Source organism: Lissotriton vulgaris, chromosome 8 (assembly GCF_964263255.1).
Source record: "Lissotriton vulgaris chromosome 8, aLisVul1.2, whole genome shotgun sequence".
NCBI lineage: Eukaryota > Metazoa > Chordata > Amphibia > Caudata > Salamandridae > Lissotriton > Lissotriton vulgaris.
This window is the reverse complement of record NC_141696.1, coordinates 593549373-593575466: the sequence shown is the minus strand read 5'-3', so window position 1 is coordinate 593575466 and position 26094 is coordinate 593549373. Positions and strand designations below refer to the sequence as shown.

General features: G+C 46.9%; 1 protein-coding gene across 13 annotated transcripts in view; it reads right to left on the bottom strand.

The window, feature by feature from the left end:
* Positions 1-26094, bottom strand: part of ST3GAL6 (ST3 beta-galactoside alpha-2,3-sialyltransferase 6) — a 614303-nt gene that overhangs the window by 339940 nt on the left and 248269 nt on the right. For all 13 annotated transcript variants that reach the window (XM_086934432.1, XM_086934442.1, XM_086934439.1 and 10 more), the window contains one exon: positions 16318-16401. The gene's annotated coding sequence lies outside the window, so the exon portion shown is untranslated. The remainder of the gene's footprint in view (positions 1-16317; positions 16402-26094) is intronic.

Genomic DNA, 26094 nt, shown 5'->3' with positions numbered 1-26094 from the left:
CAGAGCCGTCGTGGCAGCTTTGCCCCTGGTGGAATGAGCCTTAGGCTTACCCCCTAAGGTCTTATTAGCTTTCTGATAACACAATTGTATGCAGGACACAATCCACCTAGAGATGGACTGCTTAGAGGTCGCAAGACCCGTCCTGACCGATCCATAATTGACAAACAACTGGTCAGACCTACGAATATCTTTGGTTTTATCCAGATAAAATTTCAAGACCCTCCTCACATCCAGGGAATGGAGAGACCTCTCCGCTGGGGATGAAGGGTTCTGAAAAAACGTAGGCAAAGTTATAGTCTGGTTGATATGAAAATCAGAAATAACCTTGGGAAGAAATTTAGGGTGAGTACGCATAACAACCTTAGCAGCATGAAATACAGTATAAGGTTCATTACAACACAACGCCTGAATTTCACTCACCCTGCGGGCCGATGTAATGGCCACGAGGAACGCCGCCTTCCAGGACAGGTGCTGCAACGAAGCCTTATGAATCGGCTCAAAAGGCTCCTTCATCAATCTGGACAGCACCACATTCAATTCCCACGAAGGCGAAGGAAGCCTGACAGGAGGGAATACTTTCTTCAAACCTTCCAGAAAGTCTTTGATCACAGGGATCTGGAAAAAGGAAGTCTGTGAAGGGCATTTCCTGTAGGCAGTCAACGCAGCAAGATGTACCTTAATGGAATGGACATTAAGGCCAGACTGCGCCAAATGTAAAAGATAAGGAAGGATGACATCTTCCTTGCAGGTAGTAGGATCATGGTCCTTAGAATGGCACCATATACAAAACCTCTTCCACTTGTAAGCATATGAAGTCCGAGTGGAAGGTCTCTTAGACTCCTTCAGTATGTCCATGCAATCATCGGGCAGATTCAGATGGCCATATTGCACTATCTCAGGAGCCATGCCGCCAAACTCAAAGACGAGAGGTTGGGGTGTAACATCCGTCCCCCGAACTTCGTGAGAAGGTCCGGCCTGCAAGGCAACCGAATGTGAGGAAGGAGAGACCGGTGAAGTAGGTCCGTGAACCACCACTGCCTGGGCCACTCCGGGGCGATGAGTATCATCCGAGTCCTGGATCGGGCCAGCTTGATGAGCACCGCCGGAATCAGGGGAATGGGAGGAAAGGCGTACAGAAAGCTGTTCGTCCAGTTGATCCACAACGCATTCCCCAGCGTCCCTTGTTGGAAGTACCTGGAGGCGAAGTCTCTGCACTTGCTGTTTTCGGCGGTGGCGAACAAATCTACGTCTGGAGTTCCCCACCTTGCGAAGACTTCTCCTAGTACTTCGTCGTTTATGACCCATTCGTGGTTTTCCTGAAGCAGCCTGCTCAGTGCGTCTGCCTGAACATTCTGCACACCTGGCAGATGGGTGGCCGTTATCGACAGTCCTCTGGCTAGAAGCCAGTGCCAGATCGTCTGCGCCTCCTGAGACAGGGTGCGCGATCTCGAGCCCCCCTGCTTGTTGAGGTAATACATCGTGGTGGTATTGTCCGTCTGTACAAGCAGAGAGTTGGTCTGGAAGGACGGAAGAAAGGCCTTCAGCGCCAAGTGAACAGCCCTGAGTTCCAGGAAATTGATGTGATACGTGGCCTCCATCGGTGACCACGTGCCTTGAATCTGTAGAGTCCCGGAGTGCGCTCCCCATCCCAGAAGAGACGCATCCGTCACGACAGTCTGCTTGGGTATGTCCTTGTGAAAGGGAACCCCTTTTAGGAGATTCTCCGCCGAACACCACCACTTCAGAGACTGAAGAGCATGCAGCGACAGCCGAATCCTGTCGTCCCAAGATCCTTTCCTCTGATCCCACTGGTCCTCCAAGCACTCCTGCAACGGTCTCATGTGCAGCCGTGCGTGTGGCGTCAGGAAGATACAAGAGGCCATCGATCCCAGTAGAGAAGACACCGTCCTCACTGTTGTAGATGGAGTCGTCATAAGAGCCCGAGCCTTTCGAAGGAGTGATAATCGTCGCTCTTCCGAAGGAGACACGCTTGCTGACAGCGTATTGATGGAGGCTCCCAAGTACTGTATGCATTGGACCGGAGTCGGGACAGACTTGGCCATGTTGATGTGCAGCCCCAACTTGTTCAAGAGAACGCACGTCTTCTGGAAGTGTGCTCGCGCTTCCGAGAAGGAGGATGCCTTGATCAACCAATCGTCCAGGTACGGGTAGACGAACACCTTGTTCTTCCTCAGGTGTGCTGCTACCACCGCCATGCACTTCGAGAACGTTCTCGGCGCAGACTTCAGTCCGAATGGGAGCACTGTGTATTGATAGTGATTGGTGCCGACTTGGAACCGCAGGAACTTCCTGTGTTTGTGTGCAATGGGCACATGGAAGTAAGCATCCTGTAGGTCTATAGCGCAAAGCCAGTCCCCCTGTTGCAACTGAGGGTAAATCTGATGCAACGACAGCATGCGGAACTTTTCTCTGCGAATCCATTTGTTTGCCTGTCGCAAATCCAGAATGGGCCTGAACTCGTTCTTGTCCTTCTTGCGAACCAGGAAGAACCGGGAGTACAGACCTCTTCCTCTCTGAGACCGAGGTACGTCTTCTATCGCCCGTTTCCTCAACAGGATATCCGCTTCCGCCTGAAGCTCGCGCAGCTGAAACTGCGAGCTGACCGGGGGAATAGCTGGAGGAGGGCTGGTGAACCGAAGACTGTATCCATTGCAAACAATATTCAGCACCCACTTGTCCTGAGTAAGTTTTCTCCACTCTGCCAGAAAAAGTTGGATGCTTCCCCCTACCGGAGTGGGTAACGGATCCGGGGGAAGTAAGTTCCTAGGGCCTAGGCCCCGCCTGGCCCTTGGGCGCCGGAGCCGATTGCTGGCCTCCCCTGCCCCTCTGCCGCTTCTGGAACGGCTTCCGGAACTGCTGCTGCTGCTGGGAGTGTCCTGAGGCCTGTCCTCGACCTCGGCCCTGTCCGCCGAACCGCCGTTGGAAGGGGCGGTACTGCTTCTTGGTCTCTTTGGGCTTTTCCAGGCCCACAGCCGTCAGCGTTTCGGCCTCCGCCTTCATGCGGGCCATTTCATCATCAGCATGTTTCCCGAAGAGGGTCTCACCGGAAAACGGCAGATTGGCCACCCTCTGCTGTGCGTCCGGTTTCAGGGACGTAAGCCGGAGCCAAGCGTGACGCCGCTGGTTGATCCCGTGGCAAAATCCGTGAGCCGCCAACAGGGAAGAGTCCGCAGCCGCGCTGATTATCTGGTTGGCCACCAGCATCCCCTCACTCAGGACTTCCGTGAAGTCTTCACGCTGCTCCCGGGGCAAATGCTCCGCAAAGCGCTCAAGGGAGTCCCAGAGGGCGCGGTCGTAGCGACCCAACAAAGCTGTGGCACTCGCCGCTTTCATGGAGGTCGCGGAAGTACCACAAACCTTCCTTCCTGCCGAGTCCATCCATCTCGATTCCTTGTCCGGGGGAACCGTGGAGGTCGGGGTGGTGGCATGCTGCTTGCGGGCCGCCGTGACGATGACGGAGTCAGGTGGAGGCTCGGCCCTCAAGAAGGCCGGATCCGATTCGGGAGCTCGGTACTTCTTAAGTAATCTCGAAGGGGCCGCCCTCGTCACAGCCGGGGTGAGAAACAGAGCCATAGCAGGTTCTTCCAGGCCCGGCACCAGGGGCAGGAGAGGACGAGACAGATGCCTCTGATGCAGCGTCTCGAAGATGACCGATGCCTTCGGTGTAGGCACCGTCAGGGAGATGCCGAGCTTCGCTGCGCCCCGCAACAGTACGTCCTGAAAGGCCACCAGGTCATCTATCGGGGACACCCTGGTGTCCGGAGACCCCGATAGGGTAGGTGAATAATCCCTGGTCCCAGAGGACCTCGTGTGAGAGCGAGACTCGCGCCTCCTATGGCGGTGCCTCGATCTCGTGGATGATCTGTGCCTCGATCTGTCCTTCCGCCCAGAGCGAGAGCGAGACCTGCCAGCCCGTGGGCGCTCCTTCGGTTTGCGCGGAGGGGTCTTCCTTGGCTCATCACGAGGCGTCTTCGGTTCCTCCCGGGGTTTCGGTTTCGGAGTCCCCTTGGGAGGAGCAGGCAGGGACGGCAGGGAAGTGGACCTCGGAGGAGGAACCTTCGGCTGCGGTGCGGGCCCATGCGGAGGGACCGGAGGTGGAGGAGTGTCCTCTGAAGGCAGTGGTGGTTTGGGCGGAGGGTCCTCCTTAGGCACGGGGGGAGGAGTCTGAGTCCTGGGCCGGGACGGAGTGTACACTTCCGAGTACACCGAGCCCGGTGTCCCTCCAGGCGAGGGGCGCGGAGATCCATCCCCATCCGCAGGCGACCTCTTCCTCTTGCGACCACCGCTGGAAGCAGCGTGACTCCCGGGACTAGAGTCCCTTTTCCGCCGTTTTGGAGCGGGTGACCTGCTCCCCGACGCTGACCGCTGTCTGCTGGACGCAGAACGACGCTTCTCCGGCGTCGAATGACGTCTCCTGGACTCCGGCGTCGAGCGCCGTCTCCTCGGCGTCGACCGCCTCCTCCTCGGCGTCGAACGCCGACTCCTCGACGTCGACCTTCGGCGTCCTCTCGACGTCGGGCGGTCCGCCCTCGACGACGAGCGCCGCCGTCGCCTTGATGTTCCCGACGTCGAGGAGCCCCTCGACGTCGATCGGCGGCGTCGCCGCGATGGAGATCGACGGTGTCGCCTCGACGACGACCGACGGTGTCGCCTCGACGGCGAGCGTCGGCGCCGCCTCGACGGCGAGCGTCGGTGTACGTCACTGTGCCTTCGGCGTCGGTATGACCTCGACGTCGACGAAGACGATGACGTCGACGGCGGCCTCGACGTCGGTTTCTCCTTCGCCGTCGAGCCGTCGCGCCGTCTCGACCCGGAGCCCCGGGGAGAAGGGGAGCACGCCGTCGTCATCCCTCTCGACGCCGTCGTCGATGCCATCGACGCCGACGGAGAATGGGATCGTTGGCTGGACTTCCTGCCCCTGGGGAGCCCCCCAGGGGCCTCAGCAGAGGCAGAGGGATCCCTCCCAGGCTGCCCAGACCCACCTGCAGCACGTTGGCGCCTATCCTCCAGGCCAGCCAGCCTGATCTTCAATCTGTCCCTGAGGGTCCTAGCAGAAAGTTGCTGGCAGATAACACACTCCTCAGGGCCATGATCTTCTGGAAGGCACACGATGCAGACATCATGGGGGTCGCTTTTGGCCTTCTTCCTCTCACATGCTGGGCACTTGACAAAAAGGCCAGGCATTTCGGAGCCCCAAAACGCCTAAAAAACAGCACAAAAGTGAGAAGAGAACACCAAGCAGTAACAGCAACACTTTTAAAAGTTAAAAGTGCAAAAACGAATTCAATAAACCCTTGTAAAAGGGAGAGCTCAATGCCAGGGTCCTGTAAGCAGGAGCCGGAAAAAAGAACTGAAGTAAGAGGGACCTGCTATGCATTCTGGGATACTGGGAGAAGTTCTGGAAAGTTCTCTTAAAGGCACAGTATCCTATTTAAGCCACATAATGGCAGCCTATGGGGCTTGTCTGTCCCTACCTTCCTCTCTATCATTCCAGAGTCTTTGACTGGGGGAGGCAAGTTTCTCTATGGTAGAAACTGCAGGCTGTGTTGTGTGTGGTGTTTTTTTGGTGGAAATTCTAGTTGAAGTACTGGACAGTGTAGCCTGTGGATATAGGCTGCATTATTTGTCTTTAAATTCTCTCTTAAGTGTCTTTGCAGTTTCTGCATTATTTTGACACCTTAAGAGATTATTTTTGATTGCCGGGGTCCACGCACATGGGCGGGACTATTCACTAGATTATGACTATACACAGAGATCCCCTACTACAGAAGTGAAGGGAATAAGGCTTCGCAGCTCAACACGTTTCCACATAGATCGCTTGAACCAACATGGATGTTCAAAAACTCCACTGGCTCACGGTAAAACAAAGAGTGATGTTCAAAACTTAATGCATCATTCACAAGTGCCTTTCCGGCAGAGGCCTGGATTATCTAACTAAGCAATTTATCCCATACATCCCGGCAATATCCCTGAGATCTGGAGACCATGAATTGCTATGCGTCCCCAGATTCTGGAAGACACGACAAGGTGGAAGAGCTTTGTCAGTGGCAGGCCCGAAACTTTGGAATGAACTCCCATTCGAAATCAGAGCATGCAGGGAACATTTTCCCTTTAGGAAAAAATTAAAAACTTTCCTGTTTAATTATTGATTTTGGTTAAACATTAAATAAACATATGACAGGGCTATTTGCTTTCCGATGACGCCAAAGGCGCGGAGATACTCCCCAGGGAGTCGATTCCCAGCGCGGTACAAGCTTGCAAATAAATAAATAAAAATAAATAAATGGTAACTAAAACTATGACCACCACACTTCTATTAATTAGGCGAGTTTACAACCCCTGCAAAGAGTGTCAGGCATTGGCTTATCTTGATCGACATGGGCAGAAGTAGCATTTCTCTAGGAAATGCATACATCAGCAGAGGCACAATCTAGCGTTGCCACCTAATAGCTACATCACAATTAGTTATCTTTGTATTCAATGTACTCCAGAAGGGTGATTACTTTGATTAACAAAACTGTGAAGGTTACTTTGATACAGTCAATGGGTGCTGGGGTGGGACAGCTAAATGTGTTGCTGATGGTATTTCTTGATGTACACAGTCCCTACATGAACACACATGGATTCTTTGTAGAGGTTATGCCTAAATGTTGTAGATTTGCAGAATTCCCTATGCTGGGGGGGGGGGGGGGTACGAGTGGGGTGGCAATTTTCAATTTTAACTTGGTACTTTCACAGCAGCAGGTCAGGTTTACCACAGCTTACACCAATTTCTAAGTTAGGTGGGGCCTGGATTAATGTTATGCATCTCGTAGGTGTGTTGTTTCCAATAGAGGCAGATTACACATATCAGCCCACGATGCCAGCTCTCACACTGATTTATGGTTGGTCATACAGAGCTTGATGGGACAGGTTATGTTGGTGAAGATATCGCCTAGAACATGGGTACTCACAAACATTTTTACGGGCCGCAAAGTTTGGTCTGGTGTGACAGAGGGCCGCACTAATGCCAGTGGGGAAGAGGGAGGTGTAAAGTGGGTGAAGGGGAAATGAAGCATTTATATGTAGTGGCCGAACTCAATTGGCAATGTGAAACAAGAAAAAACATGGGATGAATCCCAGATTCATCTCGACCAAACTGTGCGACCCGCGACAATTGTTTCATTTCCCCTCCTTTTTTTTCATTATAACATATATAAGGACCTCGAAAAACATTACTTCAGGATGAGTGCTGTACAAAACCATCTCCTGAGCTTGGATGTAATCACTAATGGCATTGCTGTCGGGGGGGGGGGGGGGCATGAACGTTTCTAAATAAAAGGTTTGAAAACCATAACTTTAAAATATGACTTCTGAATGCACTGCTATAATTTGATTTACTAAGGCGAAATCGTTCTACAGTCAAGGAAATAGTATTTTCAAAATTCATAAAGTGTACCACATTTTTACATGTTTTCGGTCTTTAAAAAGAAAGGTATTCCTAAAGTAGAGGACCTAGTTACTTCCTTTTTGTTTAACTGCAAGTAACCTTGAAGTGCTTGCTGTATACTTAAAAATGTTTTTAATGTTAGTGCTTAGTCGAGTACACAGCAACCCAGTGCTGCTGCTGCTCAGGGGGGCGCATGTAAAGGTCAAGAGGGCCACATGGGGCCCCCGGGAGGTACTTTGAGTATAATGGGCTTAGAACATTATCAGGCCACTCCCCAGTAATGTTGCTGTTGGACTATCCTAATCTTATGCTATTGGAAGTTTAGAGGGACAGAGTTATGGGACACAGTGCTCTAATCGGAGATCAAGGTAGGCATACTAGAGTACTTTCAGCAGAAAAAGGGCTCAGTCGCTGAGGAGAGATCACTTTGGGAGGTGTTCAAAACCTATATCCGAGGTATATGTATATCCAGTGGGCAGGGATACTTAAACCGCAGTAATCTAGGTTAGATGTGTAGCAAAGGGAAACTAAACACCTTGAGTATGAGTATGGGTAGAAAGACCCAGCCACATTACTTAATATGGAGGACACCCTAAAGGACATCAGGGAAGTAGCAAATCAGGAAGTTTTATACTTAGCGCAGCGTGTACAGAGTAGGGCATGTGGGGAGGGTGATACCCCAGGTAAAACCCTTGCATTGGTGCGGAGGTCAGATAGGGGATCCTTTCAACAAATTATTATGTAAAAATAAACACAGAAGTCAAATAGTTTCTATGACACCATTGATTGAATGAAGTAATAACAAAATGTAATCAAAATGAAAGGTAGTAAAATGAAACAAAAACAATTAATGTGGGGAGTAAACAAGACACCATGTACGTATCCTTGACCTCTCTCCTGCCGGGCTCCACTCTGCTAATACGCATGCCTGCTTCAGCCCCTTCCGGGCCATTTATCGTGCACGTTACGTTATGGCAATCGCATTAGGCGTCGCAACACCAGTGCGCGATTCATAAATGAGTCAGTACCTACTGTCTCCTTCCACACGGTGAGCCGATTGTTACGGAGCCCATTCTATACGACCATCAGCTAGGTAAGCTGCCGCTTGCTGTGTTTTCCCTTCACTCCATACTCTGGCTTGGCTCAACCTAATTTTACTCCCTTTGATTTTAGTTATCTTGTAACCGGGAACCTATCTACTGCCTCGCTCCCTCAGACACTGCGGCCCCTAGCTATAAATCCAGGCCACGGTTGCTCTTGCTTCTGGAAATCTCAGGAAATTCAGCCTTGGCTTATTGGAATTCGTGATAAGGAATAATTTAAAATTGGTAAGGATCTCCCATTCTTATTTCTTCTTTTTCCCCCCGCAGATGTGCCATTGTCTAGCACTCCTAGCTAGTAGCTATTAATAGGGGCCTCCTTTCCCTTCCATCACACTGTGGGCTTTGCTCCGCAGGCGAGATCTCAATTATTATTATTATACACAGTGGATGACCCGCATCACTTCACTTCCCCACCAACTACAATTGCATGTTGCACGGATGCTTCACGTGCGCCTGATCAGTTCACTCTAGCCGCAATTGGATGGTTATACATCAGTGCATGGTATGCGAGGCCGTCACACTTTAAATACAGCTATTAACAATTATTAATTCTCCCCTTCTTTTCACTTCTTGTTTCCCCCCTTGTTTCCTTCTCATTTCCTTCCTTTTCCATTTAGGCAATTCTTGTCTCAGGCATATACTATTTGGTCTTGATGATGATCCCTCGATTGTTTAAAAGGGATCGAAACCTCGTCGACCTTTAGTACCAGGACTATTACAATGCCCTATTTGTGTTAAATTAATAGCATTGGTACCTGAATAGATGTGCCTAATTGTTTATTGTTCTTCTTTTACATTTTTTGTTCAGATATTCCACAATGAAAGAGCCCTGATGAGAATCTGAAACTTAACTCCAGACTCGAAACGCGTCGGCAGACACTATAAGAAAGATAACAAGAATTTATTGTTAATCACTTTGACTTTGTTTTCAAAGTTGGTTTTGATCCTTCTTAAAGAAATTTTGTTGCCGTTTTTGTTGCTATTTCACTCTGTGGTTACTGTAGTGGATAGGCATTTCGCAAAGATTCATTATTTGTGGACACAAAACCGCTACATTTGAAAAGAAGATTGTGTATAAATTGTTTATATTTGTATATATGTATGATGTGCAGTAGTTTTGTATATATGTATAAGTGTTTTGTATAAGTGTTTTTCTCACTCATGAAAATACATAAAAGATTTGATAAATTCCAAAAGGGTTTAAATAAAATAACCCCTATAAACAGAAGATAATTTCTTTGTTTGTTTGTTCTTAAATCTTGAGACATGAAATCAGAGTGGGGGCTAGCAATTTTTTCTAGTTCACTAATTATTTATTCTAGTCACTTTTTTCAATGTCTGAATTGTGTTACCCAACGTACATGGTGTCTTGTTTTTCCCCGCTTTAATTGCTTTTGTTTTATTTTACTACTTTTCAATTTGATTACATTTTGTGATTACTTCATTCAATCAATGGTGTCATAGAAACTATTTGACTTCTATGTTTATTTTTAAATAATAATTCATTAGAAGGGACCGCCTGTTCCTCTATAATTAACTACACCCATGCTCCTGACATACCTTTGGGTTGCCTGGTCTACGAAAATATGAGGTCAGATATGGAGCACATGCAGGAAGCAGGTATCATAGGGGAGGGAGGCTTCGTAACAATGCCGCTGATGGACATCCCATACCTTTTAGGGATATGATTTAAAGCTGTATATCTCCGCTCTGACATATGCAACTAATGACCTAGCTGTGGCCCCGGTCTGGAATAAAGGGGAGATGCATGAGCTGCATAACTCCCCACTAACGATTTAAGATGTAAAACTCCCAATCACTGCTCTGTCAAACAAACAAAAAACCTGGAAATGACGGCATCTCAGTTGAATGTAATAAGTAGTTCTCAGACATCTTGGCTTCTAAGCCATTAGAGATGTATAACGAAGCTATTACTAAAAAAGAACTCAACCATTCTACCAAAACCAGGTCGCGACACCAGTCAGTGTGCTTTATATCGGTTTCTTTCGGTTTAAAATGTCATCAACAAAGTCCTTAGCACACATGCTACAGCCATTACTGAAGAGACTGGTGCTGCCATAACAAGCCAGGTTTATTCCCCAAAGATCAGCAGCATCAGATCTGCATAAATTCATGGCTTTTCTGCACAGGGTGAACACAGACTTCCCCGAGGTAGCAGCATTGCTTGATGCAGAGAAAGTATTTGATGTTTTGGAGTGGACATTTACACGAGGTGTATGGACCTAGGGAAATACTTCCTCAGTTTGATTAATCTAATATGTAAGTATCCATGTGAGCAAGTAAAACTGAACGGCCTACACTCGGCCATCTTCCCCATTGGCAGGGGCACTAGACAGGGTTTCTCGTTGTCCTCTTTAATTTTTCCTCATTTTTAGGTCTCGCCTGTCGATGCGCATGCGCATCGAGCAAGCGAGACTATGGGGGCTTATCCACTCTTTATCCAACTTGCAAGGAATCGTGGCGATTCCTTGCAGTGCCCGTGACTTTTAAGCTCAATGCGCATGCGCATTGAGCTTAAAAGCGCGTGCACATGCCCCCAGCCGCCTGCCTTGCCTACTCTCTCTCTCACTGCCTCCCCAGCTCCGCCCCCTCACTTCTTGATTGCACGGCCGCTAGGCCGTGCCTCCCCTACTCTCCTCCCCCCTCCTCCTCCTACTCTCCTCCCCTGTCTCGTGTCGCATTACTCCTCCCCCCTCCCCTTATCGTCCTTCCCTCCGTCTGTTCCCTCTCCCCGCTCCGCCCCCTCCCCTGCCCGCCGTGTCGCATTTGTCCAGGGCTCCTTCTCTGAAACCACACAGAACATAAGATGTGTTCAGACGTTTGCACCGTCCAACATCCAGGTTATTAAATACTCTGGATATAAAATCACTTCAAACGATCCAACGTCGGAGAGCTAAAATAATGAATTGTAGCACGTTTGGCCTCCATTCATAGGAATCATACAGATGTTCAAATAGTCAGGAGCCTCACGGGGAAGCGCATGTACCTGGCACAGCCCCATGTCCCCTTCCCCATGTGGGCTTCTTCGGACATAAAAGGACTTTAGCTGCCAGGGTGAAGCTTAATGACGCAAATCTCATCGAGCCCCAGTCGCACAGGAATCTACAGTGACAGCTTTTACAGCCGAGAGATGCCGTCTCATGAAACCAGCCGCACATTTACTTGAAGGACTAGATCTTCAAGCCGCGCCTTTATTAAAACTGTTCTTGCCGTTTTGCGAGGAGTTATATTGGCCTGCCTCTCCGCTGCACAGGGCTTGGCATCAACTTGCTTCCACTCACTTGATTTAGGAGCTGGCCCTGAGTTATACAGTGGAGCATGTAATGAACGTCCATCACTCTCTCCTTCTCCTCTTCCCGCCTTCCTCCAAAAGGCAGCATGCACCGCAAAGGGCTGGTTGTCCTCGCGGGAACTGATATGCAAAACCCTTGCACGTTGTCTAATTCGAACTTTGAGAGCTCATGGAAATGGTTCGGGTGGGAAGACTCTGAAAGGACAATTTATTAACATCCCCTAATACTCTGTGGCCTTTTCCCTGTCCACGCCCCTTTCTTTGGAAGGATGAGGAACAAGGAGGTTTGCTGTCGAGGCCAGGCCATCTCTTTCTCCGCCCCCTCCCCTGCCCGCCGTGTCGCATTTGTCCAGGGCTCCTTCGCTGAAACCACACAGAACATAAGATGTGTTCATTTTTCACATACAAAATGTTTCATCAGCATGCAAAACAATAAAGCAAAGCAACGACTTGGAGTTGTAGTTTTCAGGCTTAATAGAGGCTTACGTTTCAGGCTTATTGCTGTTCTGTGCACAATCCTCGATTTTGTTAACATGCGTCAAGGTTTGTAATGCATACCAATGTTGTCAAACGTTGAAGGGTTAGCAAAAGTCCCTCCCTCACACTCTGTTTTCTCAGTGTTTGATGTGAATTTTGTGCCGATTTTTAAATGGGCTGTGTTATTGGCTTCTCTTTCCTTTATCTTCATCAATTCCCAAATCGGGTTCGCCCAGCATGTGACTGATTCGGCCCCAGCCGTGTCAGTCACGCATGGAACTAAGCCGTCGAGAAGTCTCCCGCATTCTCTGCTAGTCTGCTCACTGCTCTACGAAAATACAATACAATCATCTAAGTCACGTAAAGACAACACACATTGCATTACAAATGCTATAGGTGTCACATTTGCGAAAGTTAAAACTATTGACATTGTAACTGACAAAGCTATTACTTTTGCTATTTTCAAAACCAACACATAAATAAAAAAAAGTGTCATTTACAATACCAATTGCTCAAACTTTCCTAATGCGAGACCTATTGCATTTCCAATGCTTGTTTCTCCTGGCTATGAAATCTCTAGCCTGCTGGCTACTGCATGAGTTCAGTTTGTAAAACGGGATCCATGTTAAATCTGTGTCTCTATTAGTGTCCTGATATGCAGAAGATATTTTATTGTACGTTCATAACCTAGATCTTAATACAGCCCTCATGCATTAGAGACATAACCCGGTATGAAGAGTGCATGGGATTGCAAACTAACTGGGATAAATTAGAACTGTTCCCACTAGCAGAGAGTGTTCTTCCCTCCACCAAAGAAAACCCAGTTAAGTGGAGGCCAGACAAATTGAATCATTTAGATGTTGAAGCAACCAGAGATATCTGATAGATGGGGGAAAACTAATGATGTGAACCTAGAGCAATTTAAACTACTAGTCGAGCCTTGGCTGAAAGCAAATTATGGGTACTTGGGTGAGTAGATTGGGTTACTTAGCAATCCTTTGATTTGTGCTTGGATAGGTTTCCAATGTCACACGTACCTCAGTGAGTGACTGTTTTTTATACTTATGTCTACTCCTGAATCCTGTAAGCTTTACAAGGAGAGCTTCTGCTTATTCACTGCCAAAGACATACGGTGTTTGTGTTACCTGCCTCAGTGCAATCCTTTTCCAAAAGCTTTTTTAGTAAGTCCATGAATTCTACAATTCACCTGAAGTGCTGTACAAAGGTTCTGGCTGGGAGATAAACAGTAAACATATACTCAAGATCAGAATTTTTGCAGAAGACGTGAGGGGTGGGGGGGGTCAGCTTCCTCACTGATATTGAGCAGACAACGTTTTAAGAAGAGAGAAGAGCAAAAGCTGAGCCATTATAAGTCACACCAGAAGTGGCCCTAACTTCTCAGCTGCTGCCAAAATTCTATTGTGAATAGAACTTTTGTCAGAGTGAAGGTAGGGGTAAATCTGTGGCCCCTTTCTGACATGTGATCATAGGAAGTGTGCCATACTTACATGGAATTATGACCTGTTTAGGCAAAAGTGCACTTACTAATGGTCCTCACCAGAAGAGACAGAATTTGTTTTTAACTTGAATTAGCTACATGATCAGTGACCTAGCTTAGCAAATAACCTCGAGCTCAACCATGCAAACCATCTGGAACAGTGCACCCTAAGCCCAACTAAAGATCACCACCCCAACTTGTCTCACCAATCTTAGCAGGCATACTTTGCTCAGAGCATGCCGCATGGGCCAGAACTTAAACTGCCCACAACAAGGTCCTTTGCAAGATTGTTCTGCTTCCAACAATGCTGCTGCCTTCTACTAGATAAGAAAGAAAATACTTTCTATATAAAGACAACAAAAACAAATACAAAAATAAAACTAATAAGTACAATATAGACTCTGTATTGTGTGATACGTTTGGTCACAGAAGAATTTCAAATATATAGATTGATTCTATTCTTTTCATTAATTTGAGATAGTAAGAGATAATTTATTCATCTCTTGACGTTAATGTATAGTTTGTTATCCTTTCCTAGGCATCATTTTTTCTGTGATACTAGCTGCCTTCTACTAGAGCAACTGTTTCCGCAAGAAGTACCCTGACGACTTCCTCTGGACCTCCATACTTAAATCATCATCATTTCAGCTTGAGACTTGGAAATGGAGGAGAAGGGGGAAGAGAAAGGTGACAGCCCTTCTGGTCCAAAGCATGCAATCCTGCAGCCGAGGGCAGGGATGTGATGGACATGGGAAAGCCAGTCCATTTCTATACCATGCCCTCTGCAGAAGAACTGAAAGCCATGTCCATCATTAGTACCAGCTATTGTGCCAGCCACCCTACGTGAGTAGGGGTTACACTAGTGTTTGTCACCTCCCCATGAGATCATCACACTGTTTTCTGCACATGTTCTATGCCTGGTTTCCTACATGAGTTATGGCAGATCTGTTCAAGAGTACTGAAAGATGAAGATTTCCCTGTTACTGTCCTATCTCCATCATGAGTATGGCAGTCAGCCAGTTTAGAAAGTTTTACAGACCCTGGTTAAGTGTTGACAAAGATAGGCTATCAAATGTCAATCTAGGGTGTGTTGGGCCTGCTCTCAGGACGACTTAACCGTTCAATCTCAGAAAGTTGTCATCTGGTCCTGCTAGGACTTAACCCACTGGAGAGGTCTCCAGCAGCCATGGGTCATCTAGTTTGTAGGGATTGCCTCAGTTTATCATTTGATAGCTGGCGGGATGCTTTCTCTCACTATGTCTTTTCACTCATGGGTTAGTAAAGAAGGCACATATCTTAAGAAAAAAGGCACGTTTTCAAGGCACTGTGGCAGTAGGACTGATCTAGAACAAGAATTAAGTGGTGGGCCGTTTACAGTGAGTGCTACACAAGGGTGGGGTTAAGGTGCAGTGCCAGAGGTACACAAGGAGTCCCCAAACAGAGTGGAGTGAGCAGATCTGAGATGCATTGTCACCTGTTCGGGAGTCTCAACTCTGTGTTAGTAAAGAGTGCCAAAAGGCAAGGTATCTGGGCACTCTTTAAAAGCAGTGTGTGGAACACAGCATAGTGAAAGAAGTGAGTTTTGTGTTGATCAATTGAGGGTCATTCTAAGGTTTGCATGGGTTTGCAATACTAAGATCCGCGCTGCTCTTAAAAGACACCTCGCCCCTGCCCTGAAGGAACCTCTGCTCTAGCAGTTCTGGGATGTTCAAACAGTTCTGTCAGTACCTGCTAATAATGTCCTAGTGCAACGCTGCCAGTGCAATGTCTAGATCCGAACAGCTCTTAGAACACGCATTACATCGCCGGAAGCACCCGCTACTCTTGCAGATCAGACATCCACACGCAGCTCTGCTTGTAACCACTAATTCTTTCCTGGAGGCCTCTTTACGTGCCCCAAAACTCTTAACATACATTTCACCCTTGCCCTTTCTCTTGCTTTAGAAAATGGCGCAATACTAGTAAAGTAACTGCAATCGGGGAGTCTAGGACACAAAATACCCAGAGAAGACTCTTTACTGATCCTCCGGTGGACCGAGCAGTTCTGTACTTGCCTTTCCTTAAACAAGAAATAGATTTTTACGGAAAACAAGTGTCACGAGATTAGAAACGAAGCCACCTGGGACCAGTCAAGAACTCACATGACTGTATCTCGGTCCTCTATACGTTATATAGTGCCAGAACCTGAGCAGACTGGCAGCACAGACCTGTGCACAGAGCAGTGACATGGAGATTTTTGGTCATATTAGGCACGGTTTACACAGATTGTTGAAGAAAAAAAAGTATCAAAAATACCCTTTTCATTAGCGGAGCTGACGTCAAGACTATTCGCAAGCGATTACGAAACTATAAAATCGACTCGAGTTACACAATAATTACTATCTTAAGAGTCCTCAGTACTAATAATATGACAAATAGAATCAGAAATGGAAAGCACCATAACGCCTGTTACATTCACCAACTGGTATATTTTTACCTCGGTTTCCATTAATCCGCTTGCAGATGGCCTTCCCGCTGCCAGAGCGCGTGCATGATGTAATGGGGAATGGCTGATTGAATCCTGCAAGGAAGCACAAACAAACGCCTGAGTCACAAGGCCATTGGTATCAACGCTTAACGAGAAAAAAACAGGCAGCAGCAAAACAGCTATGCAGAAGGAATCTGCTGATGGGGTTAGTAACCTTTCCTCTGTCAATGTGTTACTGGTAGCACATTTTTAACAAAGTATATGGCGTCAAGTTCTCGTGATAATTATAACAGTAATTAACTCGCACAAAGGGCCCAAAAAGATGCACTTTCTTATCTCCGTTATAGCAAGAGGAAGTTTTTAATAAATACCAAAAGTCGATTTTAAGGCATTTTGGCGCTACGCATGAACACACGTTTTCTGGAATGGAATATTCCAAGGCTCTGATTACAACTTATGCAAATATCGCATTTTGGGGGCAAAAACCTGTCTGTGTCCGATATGGGATTGATTGGAAGTTGGCCGCAAATTGAAGTCGACTCAGGAGTTTGCTCCAATGATTTGGGAAATCCTAAAAATACTTTAAGAACCTAGCACCATAAATTAGAGTTAAGTAAGCAAAATGACATTTTGAGTACCCACTAATGTATGCAATCATAATAAAATTTCATTTGATTTCGCATTTCTAAATGCACAATTTGTAATTGAATGTAAATTGTGCAACCGCTAATTCGTGCCAATTCACATTTGCACCCATTTTCGGCAGCCCAGGAATCAGGCCCCGTTGTGAAACAAACACAGGCCTGCAGAGACTTTCCAAAGGCTAGTACTGTCTGCAAGCGGCACGGTACAAAAAATTGATTGCCATACTGATGAAACTAAAATGATTAAGATTTAGCCTCTAGTCTAAAGAGTGGAACGAGCAAGATTAATCTTATTTTCACTGATGAATTTAGGGAAAGCAATGGTGGCTTGTTATATCACAACACAGAAGGTCTCAAATGTAAAACACAACTCAATGGAGAACCAACGTGAGTTTTGAAGTGAGGTTCAGTATTCTAAATGATCAGCAATGGGCCACCAATGTAAGGCAGTATTTTACAAAAAAAAGTGTTGCTATAGACCAGGAACGTCCATTTAGGTCCAGGGGACAGGACAGATTTTTAGCCCTAACCACTTGCTATATAAAGGAATTTAATTCGGATGACCTTCATGGAAATTAGCTGGTTGAGATCTTTTTAATACACAAGCAATATATGTGAAATTTGAGTTTTCAGAAATGTGAAAAATTCCACAAGTGTGTAATGAAGCATTTTTTTCAATCAATAAATGTCTTGCAGGTGTTTATTTGAAGCATAAAAAGTCTGGGAGACATTTTTTTCTCCAGCCAGTTCCCTTCCTGGTACCTCGCAGGACTTTTGCATGCAGGACATATCTTCAAATTCAACTTTCAAGTAAGACACCACAAAATTCTTTTAGCAAAATTTCATGTTATGCATTCTGTGAAATTCCATACAAATTTCAGTTACAGACACAAACGATACAAAGTGGCTAACATGAATATTTTGACACTCTGGTATGAATTTGGCAACTCGTGAGCTACAGTACATGCCCTCCTGCTTCAATCCAATCAAGATGAAAAAGTGATTGTCACTACTGTAGTATGAACAGTCGAGACAAGAATAATTGAGTCATCCCCAGAATCATTTACTCATTACAACATTATCGAGCAAAACCAAAGTCATCTCAGATCCCAGACAATGATGCGCAACCTGGTAAAACTTGAAGATCATTACCATCTCAAGGACAAGGCTACTGTTCATTTTAGTTTTAATAAAGTGAATAAGCGCTGGCAAAGTGAATAAGTCTGACATTGGCTGCCATCCTTTTGACTTTGCCAATGCTTGTTTTGTCATGAGTTTTGTGAAACTTAATTGCAGAGGAGTTGTTATTCTTTGCCAAAATAAACCCACTGGCAAATACCAAAAGTATGTTTTGGTTTATGAAAGCATAGATGGCATAGTATAGACAGAAAGTAAATATCTTGCTCTTTCATCCTCGTCTTCTCTACTATCACCTCTATACTCAATCTCCCTCTATCAGCTGCCCCCTTCCCAGACACCTGGAAACATACCACCATTCTATCCCTCAATAAATCCTTGACCAGCTCCATGACCAGGTCTAACTATAGGCCCATTTCTCATACACCGTATCATGCTAAAGTCCTGGAAAAACTGGCCTCTGTACCTTCTTAATGGCAGCTGCAGTACGTACATGCAGAGGACGAACAGCTTGCATGCCAAAGACAAGTCTATCTGTGCCCATTAGCTCCCTGTCCATGCCCAGCACTGGGAATCCGGGTTTCTTTACCACCCACCCCAACCCCACTCACTACTACATGTCCCATGAACTTCTCTCCCTCAACCCTGGCCGACCCTCACTGTGTCGGGCCCCTTCCCCCGCCGATATGTTACGTTATGTTATTTGCACTTATAGAGAGTGTGTTTACCCTTGGGTGTCCTGGCGCTAAGTACTTTGGACCTGGGGAAGCTGAGAGAAATCCTACTGCGAGAAGAGCCATGTCTTCAGGCCCTTCCAAAATGAGAGAAGATCTGGAGTGGTCTTAAGGGAGAAGGGCAGCTCATTCCAAGCTCTCAAAGCACAAAGAGTAACGCTCCTGCTCCCCCAGTTAACTTTTTTTGAAATGGGAACTTGTACTCGTTTGGCACTGGTAGATCGTAATGTTCTGCCAGGAACATACCAGCGCAACTTTTGCTTGAGAAACTCAGGACCAATTCCATTAATGGCTTTAAAAACAATGCAGAGTGCCTTGAAGCAAGCTCTTTGATTTATCGGAAGCCAGTGTAGTTTCTTGAGCTCTCCTCTCACAGAGACAAATTTGGGTGTTCACGGACAGCAGCCTGGCCGCTGCGTTTTGGACAAGTTGAAGCCTATACATATGTTGTTTTTGTATATTCAAATTTAGGCTATTAAAATAGTCCAAACGCAACGTTATAAGGGCCATGACTACTGTCTTAAGATTACTCTCAGTCAGGAAGATCTTGATATTCCTTATGATTCTAAGAATCATAAAACACGCTCAGATCACCATGCTTACTTGATCCCCCATAGGGAGTTTGTTGTCCACTAATACCTCCAGGTTTTTGACCTTCCTGGTGGGTACAGGACAGGCGCCCAGGTCTTCCGGCCACCAGTCTGGTGTCCACACCTGTGGGTTATTCCCAAACTTTAGGACCTCAGTCTTATTAGAGTGGAGCTTTAAGCAATTGGAGGACATCCAACAGGATATTGCGCTCATGCATTCATGAAAGCGGTCCCCAATTTCTTTCTCACCTCCCCTAGTCAACGACAACACTATTTATGTGTTGTCGGCGTAGGTGAGCTGGAAGCCAAAGGATCTAATAACTCCTGCCAGTGGTGCCTCATATGTATTAAAAAGGGTTGGGCTAAGGGAAGAGCCCTGTGGCACCCCACATGGGAGTGTGAATGGTTTAGATGAATTGCCATCCAGATCCACAGTTTGTGATCTGTCAGCTAGGAAAGATTGTAAGAGTTTCCATGCATGGCCTTTGACACCAACCGCAGACAATCGGTCCATCAGTAATTTATGATGGACCGTGTCAAAGGCAGCAGACAGGTCCAATAAAATTAGTACTGCACTGCCTCCTCCATCTACGGCCTCTCTTAATTTCCTCAGTGGATTTCAACAGAGCCAGCTCAGTGCAATGATCTGCTCTGAACCCATATAGCGATGGATCCAGAGAGTTATTACGATGGAGAAAGGCACTGAGCTGGATGGTCAACACCTTTTCCAGGATTTTAGCAGGAAAAGGGAGCCGTGAGATTGGCCTGTAGTTGTTGGGGTCTTTTGGATCCAGATTCTGTTTCTTCAAAAGTGGAAGAACAGAAGCTTGCTTCCAGATTATAGGGAATGTGCCTGATGCAAAAATAGCATTTAACAAAGGGGGCCAAGGCCAATACTATCACTTTAGGTATTTGTTTAATGACCCAGGCAGGGCAAGGATCACTCGGAGCGAACCGAGGTCAGGACCTTGGTTGTCTCCGATACCTCCAATGGTACGAATTGATCAAATACCAATGAGGAATCATTACTGTCTAGTCCATTCAAGTTAGACTGTGCAGATTTATTAGCTTCAGTGAAGGAAGAAAATATAATTTCAACTTTGTGTTTGAAAAAGTCTGCAATTTTTTCACAAAATAATGGGTTACTGTGGCTCCTTGGAGCGGTAAGAGTAGATAATTTTTTTATAGTGTTAACAAGTTCCTTTGAGTTGGACTTAGCCAAGGCTATTTGAATTTAAAGAAACTTTCTTTTTGCTTCCAATAACAGCTGTTTGTAAGTGGTGATGCAGTATTTGTATCTTTCCTTATCTGCTTCACTATAATTTTTGCGCCATGCCCTTTCTAACAGTTTACAATCCAGTTTTTTAGCTCAGAGTTCTTCCGAACACAATTGGGCTGACGGTAGAGCTTGTTTGAGAGTCCACTGTTTCCTAGGGGCTAGCTGATTGCAAGATGTGGTTAGCCATTGATTGTAGGCTGCAGCGGCGTTTTCAACTCCCAAAAGATGGGTTGCATCGAGCTACTAAGGGAATTTCCAAGTTTATTAATATCCAGTTTTCCCCAGGCTCTAGTCACAATCTCCTGGGCTGGTTTAGTATTAGCTAGTTGGTTCCCCTGGCTATTCAATTCAAACTGAATAGCACAGTGGTCCGACCATGGAATAGGAAGAACGGAGGTTCAGACAAAGTCCTGGGTATTAGAGTATATACCGTCAAGTGTGTGTCCTTTTTCATGCGTAGAGGCCTTCACCAACTGAACAAGGCCACCAGCACCCATGATTTGCTCCAATCGATTAGTATCAGAGTCCAAATGATTTTCTAATTGGAAGTTAAAATTACTGTGTAAGATTCTAGACATAGTCCTTCTTCAAGTAATGTGCCTACTGTCTCCAGAAATCCATTTTTTAGGACCCGGTGGGCGGTATGATAATATACCTTGTTATGTTATGTTAATTTTGATTTATATAGCGCCAAATCACCGACAGGTCTCTTAGCGCTTGCTTTGGGAACCCATCCTGGCTTTCCCTGTGAGATAGCCCCTACTGGGCATCCCCAAGGTGAAGACCAGGCATCCCATCGCAGTGGGGCCGTAGTGGAGATTAAGCAAGCTATTGCCCAGAGTTGCAGAGTGTGAACCCATGATTCGAGTAGGCACCGAGGCGAGAATTATCAAATCCGTGGACATTTTGAGCTCAAGACCCTGCCGCGTCGGGAATTGAACTCTGGTCCCGGGTCTGACCTTTGCATCAGGGTCTGCCTCCTCTAACCAGTGAGCCACACTTCTCCACACGCCTTTAAAGGTCCTGTGATTTATAGAGTGAATGTTAAAAGCTAATGCTTCGCAGGTCATGTTGGAGACCGGAAAGAAGTTAGGTCCCACGGATTCATGATAAATAACAGAAAGCCCACCCCCTTTATTATGTGGCCTGTCCAAGGTGTAACAATGAAACCCAGGAGGGGTAGCCTTCACAAGATCTGGTCCTGAAGGATTGTCTGTCCAGGATTCCGTGATGAATGCCAGCTTTACCTCTAATTCCTCTAACAGTAAAGCACATTCCATACTGTGCTTAATTAAAGATCTAGCATTAAATATTATACATTTTAAAGTGCCTGGACTGGTTGCATCCGTCTTATTATCAATCACAACTCTAGGACCATGTGCGATAGATTAATAACATGGGGAAGTTGCTGCCTATAGCTACGACATGAAAGATTCTCCATGCCTTTATCAATATCAAATAGTGGATCAAAACTACAGCATAACCTACCCTTCACTGAATTTAGTCCGTGAAGCTCCTCTCTGGTATACATTATACATTTTGGGGTAAAATGGCCAGGGGGACTGGCCCTGTGCCCGGCCGGTGCGCGGACGGGTGCAGATGAGATTGCCTTTGGCACGCCATCGGCGCGCATCCGCTGTGTATCCGCGTAAGCATGCGAGCTAAATAGCCACACTTCCAACCACTAGAACCGCTGACCTGCTGTTCTGGCGGTTCGATCCTCCTCCCTCCTCCAAGTCACTTAGGCAGTGCAAGGTTAAAAACAATGTGAGCGAAGTTTAAAAAACTGAGCACAAATAATACAAAAGTATGGTCAAGAACTAAGTGGAGGTCTCACCTGGTGAGCATTCAACACAGCTTTGCCAGGGAACCAGCGCTGCGCGTCCGCGTCTGCATGCAGGCTAAATAGCCGCGCTTCCAACCACTAGACCGCTGACCTGCTGCTCTGGCGGTTCGATCCCCCTCCCTCCTCCAAGTCACTTAGGCAGTGAAAAGTTAAAAACGATGTGAGCGAAGTTTAAAACACTGAGCACAAATAAAACAAAAGTATGGTCAAGAACTAAGTGGAGGTCTCACCTGGCGAGCATGCAACACAGCTTCGCCAGGGAACCAGCGCTGTGATACAATTGGAGCCTTGATCTGCGCCACTTCTCCTGTATCTCTCCCATTTGTCACCTGTGCCCAGTGCCCGGAACCCTGGTTTCTCAACCACATTTGAACTTTAAGATGAACATTCACAATACCACGACCATAAGCAGCTCCATCACCTATATCTTTGTCAAAGGACTGGACCTCACCTCCTCAATGCTCACCTTAATAGTTAATCTAAGGCTCCCAACTGCTACTTTCCCGGACACCTGGAAATACTCCACTAATTTCAACCCCCCCAAGAAATCCTTGAACAACCCGATGACCAGGTCTAACTACAAGCCCATCTCTCGTCTACCTTATCAAGTCAAAATCCCGGAAACCTGACCAACAGTTGCCTCACTCACAACTTTGAGACCAACCTCCTCCTTGACCCCTCTCATTCCAGATTCAGAGGCAACCACAACACAGAGACACCTCTCATAGCAGCATGGGTGACTATATCATACCACTGGACCTCTGGACAGCCTTCAAAACCATCTTCCACCCTATCCTCATCCAGAGACTCCACAAGGATCAACTCCAGGATCCAGTCCTACAATAGATTTGCTTCTTCATCACCAATCACTTTCAGACAGTCTGCCTTGCCTCCTTACAGTTGAACGGCGCCAAACTCATGTGGAGTTCCACAGGGAGCTTTCCTGAGCCTCACCCTCTTCATTGTCTACTCTTGCTGGCATTATATGGTGACACAGCCTCAGCATAGTTTCATACACAGATGAAGCGCAACTCATACGCTCCATCAATGAAGACACACAGGTGAATATGCAGCTTCCTCACATGCATGCCCGGCATAGCACACTGGATGAAAAGAAGCAGTTTCAAGCTCAACAGCAACAAAACAGAAGTGGTACTGTTCGGCAGTTAGACCCCAGCCTGTTGGTCTGACACCCTTATCCTTGCACCTACTCCAATCAACGCCCACCAGAAACTTGGTTATCATAATCAAGAGTCAACTCTCAATGATCAGTCACTTCTATGTCGGGACCACAGGCTCAGATTTAGCTTCTCTCTATCATTTGATTATTTAGCACCTTTAACCAAACATTGTAATCAAAGACTACAAACCCCATGAGTCTTTGTAACAATCAACAGTACAACCATGGAGAATGTCTCGTATAAACAGCATCAAGGAATTGCACTTCCTCTTTATTCGCTACTCAGCAGCCAGATAAGTGCCTTTCTTGATGCCTTACATGCATACTTTTGTGATTTAATGTGATTCATATGTTTTATTCTTCCTGGATACTGTAATTGCTATGAAGCGGTAGAGTGCCTCCCAGCGCACTGTGGTAACCCGCGATTGTCACTGTGCATCGGGTGAGAGATCACCAAACCACGCTGTTTCATGCGGTTCCTTTGCATTTTTATATGCCGAGCACTCTAGGGGGCGAGCACTCCGCGGCTGCACAGCTGCAATGCTGGCAACATTCCTCACATTCCGCCCTCCTCAGAGGCATCGGGGCGGCGCAAGCACTAGATGGCATAGAGCTATCTTGAGTGAGCCCCCCTCCACATTCTTGGAATTTTTTGAAGTTGTTCAGCACGCTGACAGGGTCTTCTCCTTCCGTTTGTAAACAAAGGGAAGACATTCCTCGGCACGCACGTGGGAGGCAAACAGTCCCTTGCATTTTCCTATTCAAGATAGGCAATTCACTCTGTGGAGCTCGTTTTCAGCCAGTTTATATTTGAAGGACGAGTAGTACAGGTTGCCAATAAGCACGGGCCCCAGCAATTTTACTTCTATATAGCTCATATACAGCTCATAGCTGTTCTATGCACTTATAATAACTTTGTCAGGACTAGACGCTTCTTCCCATCCACTAAGAATTGGTGAATGCCATTGATGCATCCCTGGAGAGGGCGGTATCCTCAGCTCTAACTCCCCTGAGTCAGAGAATCATCAAATTGATTCTGTAGTAGGGGATCTCTGTGTATAGTCATAATCTAGTGAATAGTCCCGCCCATCAAAAATAATCTCTTAAGTTGTCAAAACATGCAGAAAACTGCAAAGACACTTAAGAGAGAATTTAAAGACAAATAATGCAGCCTATATCCACAGGCTACACTGTCCAGTACTTCAACTAGAAATTGCACCAAATAACACCACACATAATACAGCCTGCCCAGTTTCTACCATAGAGAAACTTGCCTCCCCCAGTAAAAGACACTGGAATGATAGAGAGGAAGGCATGGACAGACAAGCCCCATAGGCTGCCATTATGTGGCTTAAATAGGATACTGTGCCTTTAAGAGAACTTTCCAGAACTTCTCCCAGTATCCCAGAATGCATAGCAGGTCCCTCTACTTTCAGTTCTTTTTTCCGGCTCCTGCTTACAGGACCCTGGGATTGAGCTCTTCCTTGTTTCAAGGGTTTTGTGGATATTTTGGCACTTTTGTGTTTTAAAAGTGTTTCAGTTTACTTTCTTGGTGTTCTCTTTCTCTTTTGTGTGCTGATTCAGGCGTTTTAGGGCTCTAAAATGCCTGGCCTTTTTGATAAGTGTCCAGCATGCGGGAGGAAGAAGGCCAAGAGTGATCCCCACGATGTCTGCATCGTCTGCCTCCCTGAAGATCATGTCCCTGAGGACTGTGTCATCTGCCAGCAGTTTACTGCTCGGACTCTGAGGGACAGGATGAAGATCAGGCTTTCTGGCCTTGAGGAGAGGCGTCTGCAGGCTGCAGGTGGGTCTGGGCAGGCTGGGAAGGTTCCCTCTGCCTCTGCTGAGGCCTCTGGGGGGCTCCTCAGAGGCAGGAAGTCCAGCAAACGGTCTTGGTCTCCGTTGGCGTCGATTGCATCGACGACGACGTCGAGAGGGATGACGGCGGTGTGCTCCCCTTCTCCCCGGGGCTCCGGGTCGAGACGGCGTGACGGCTCGACGTCGAAGGGCCTGGAGAGGTCGCCGCTGAAGCCACCATCGACGTCATCGCCATCGTCGACGTCAAAGTCTTCCTATCGACGTCGGAGACGAAGTGACAAGCATCGGCGCTCGCCGTCGAGGCGACACCGTCGATCGCCGTCGAAGCACCGGTCGACGTCGAGGGGCTCCTCGACGTCTAGAGCATCAAGACGGAGGACTCGACGCTCGTCGTCGAGGAAGGAACGTTCGACGTCGCGGAGGCGGCGTACGACGTCACGAAGGAAGAGGTCGACGTCGAGGGGTCGGCGTTCGACGTTGAGGAAGAGGAGGTCGACGTCGCGGAGGCGGCGTTCGACGCCGGAGTCGACGTTCGACGCCAGAAAAGCGACGCTCAGC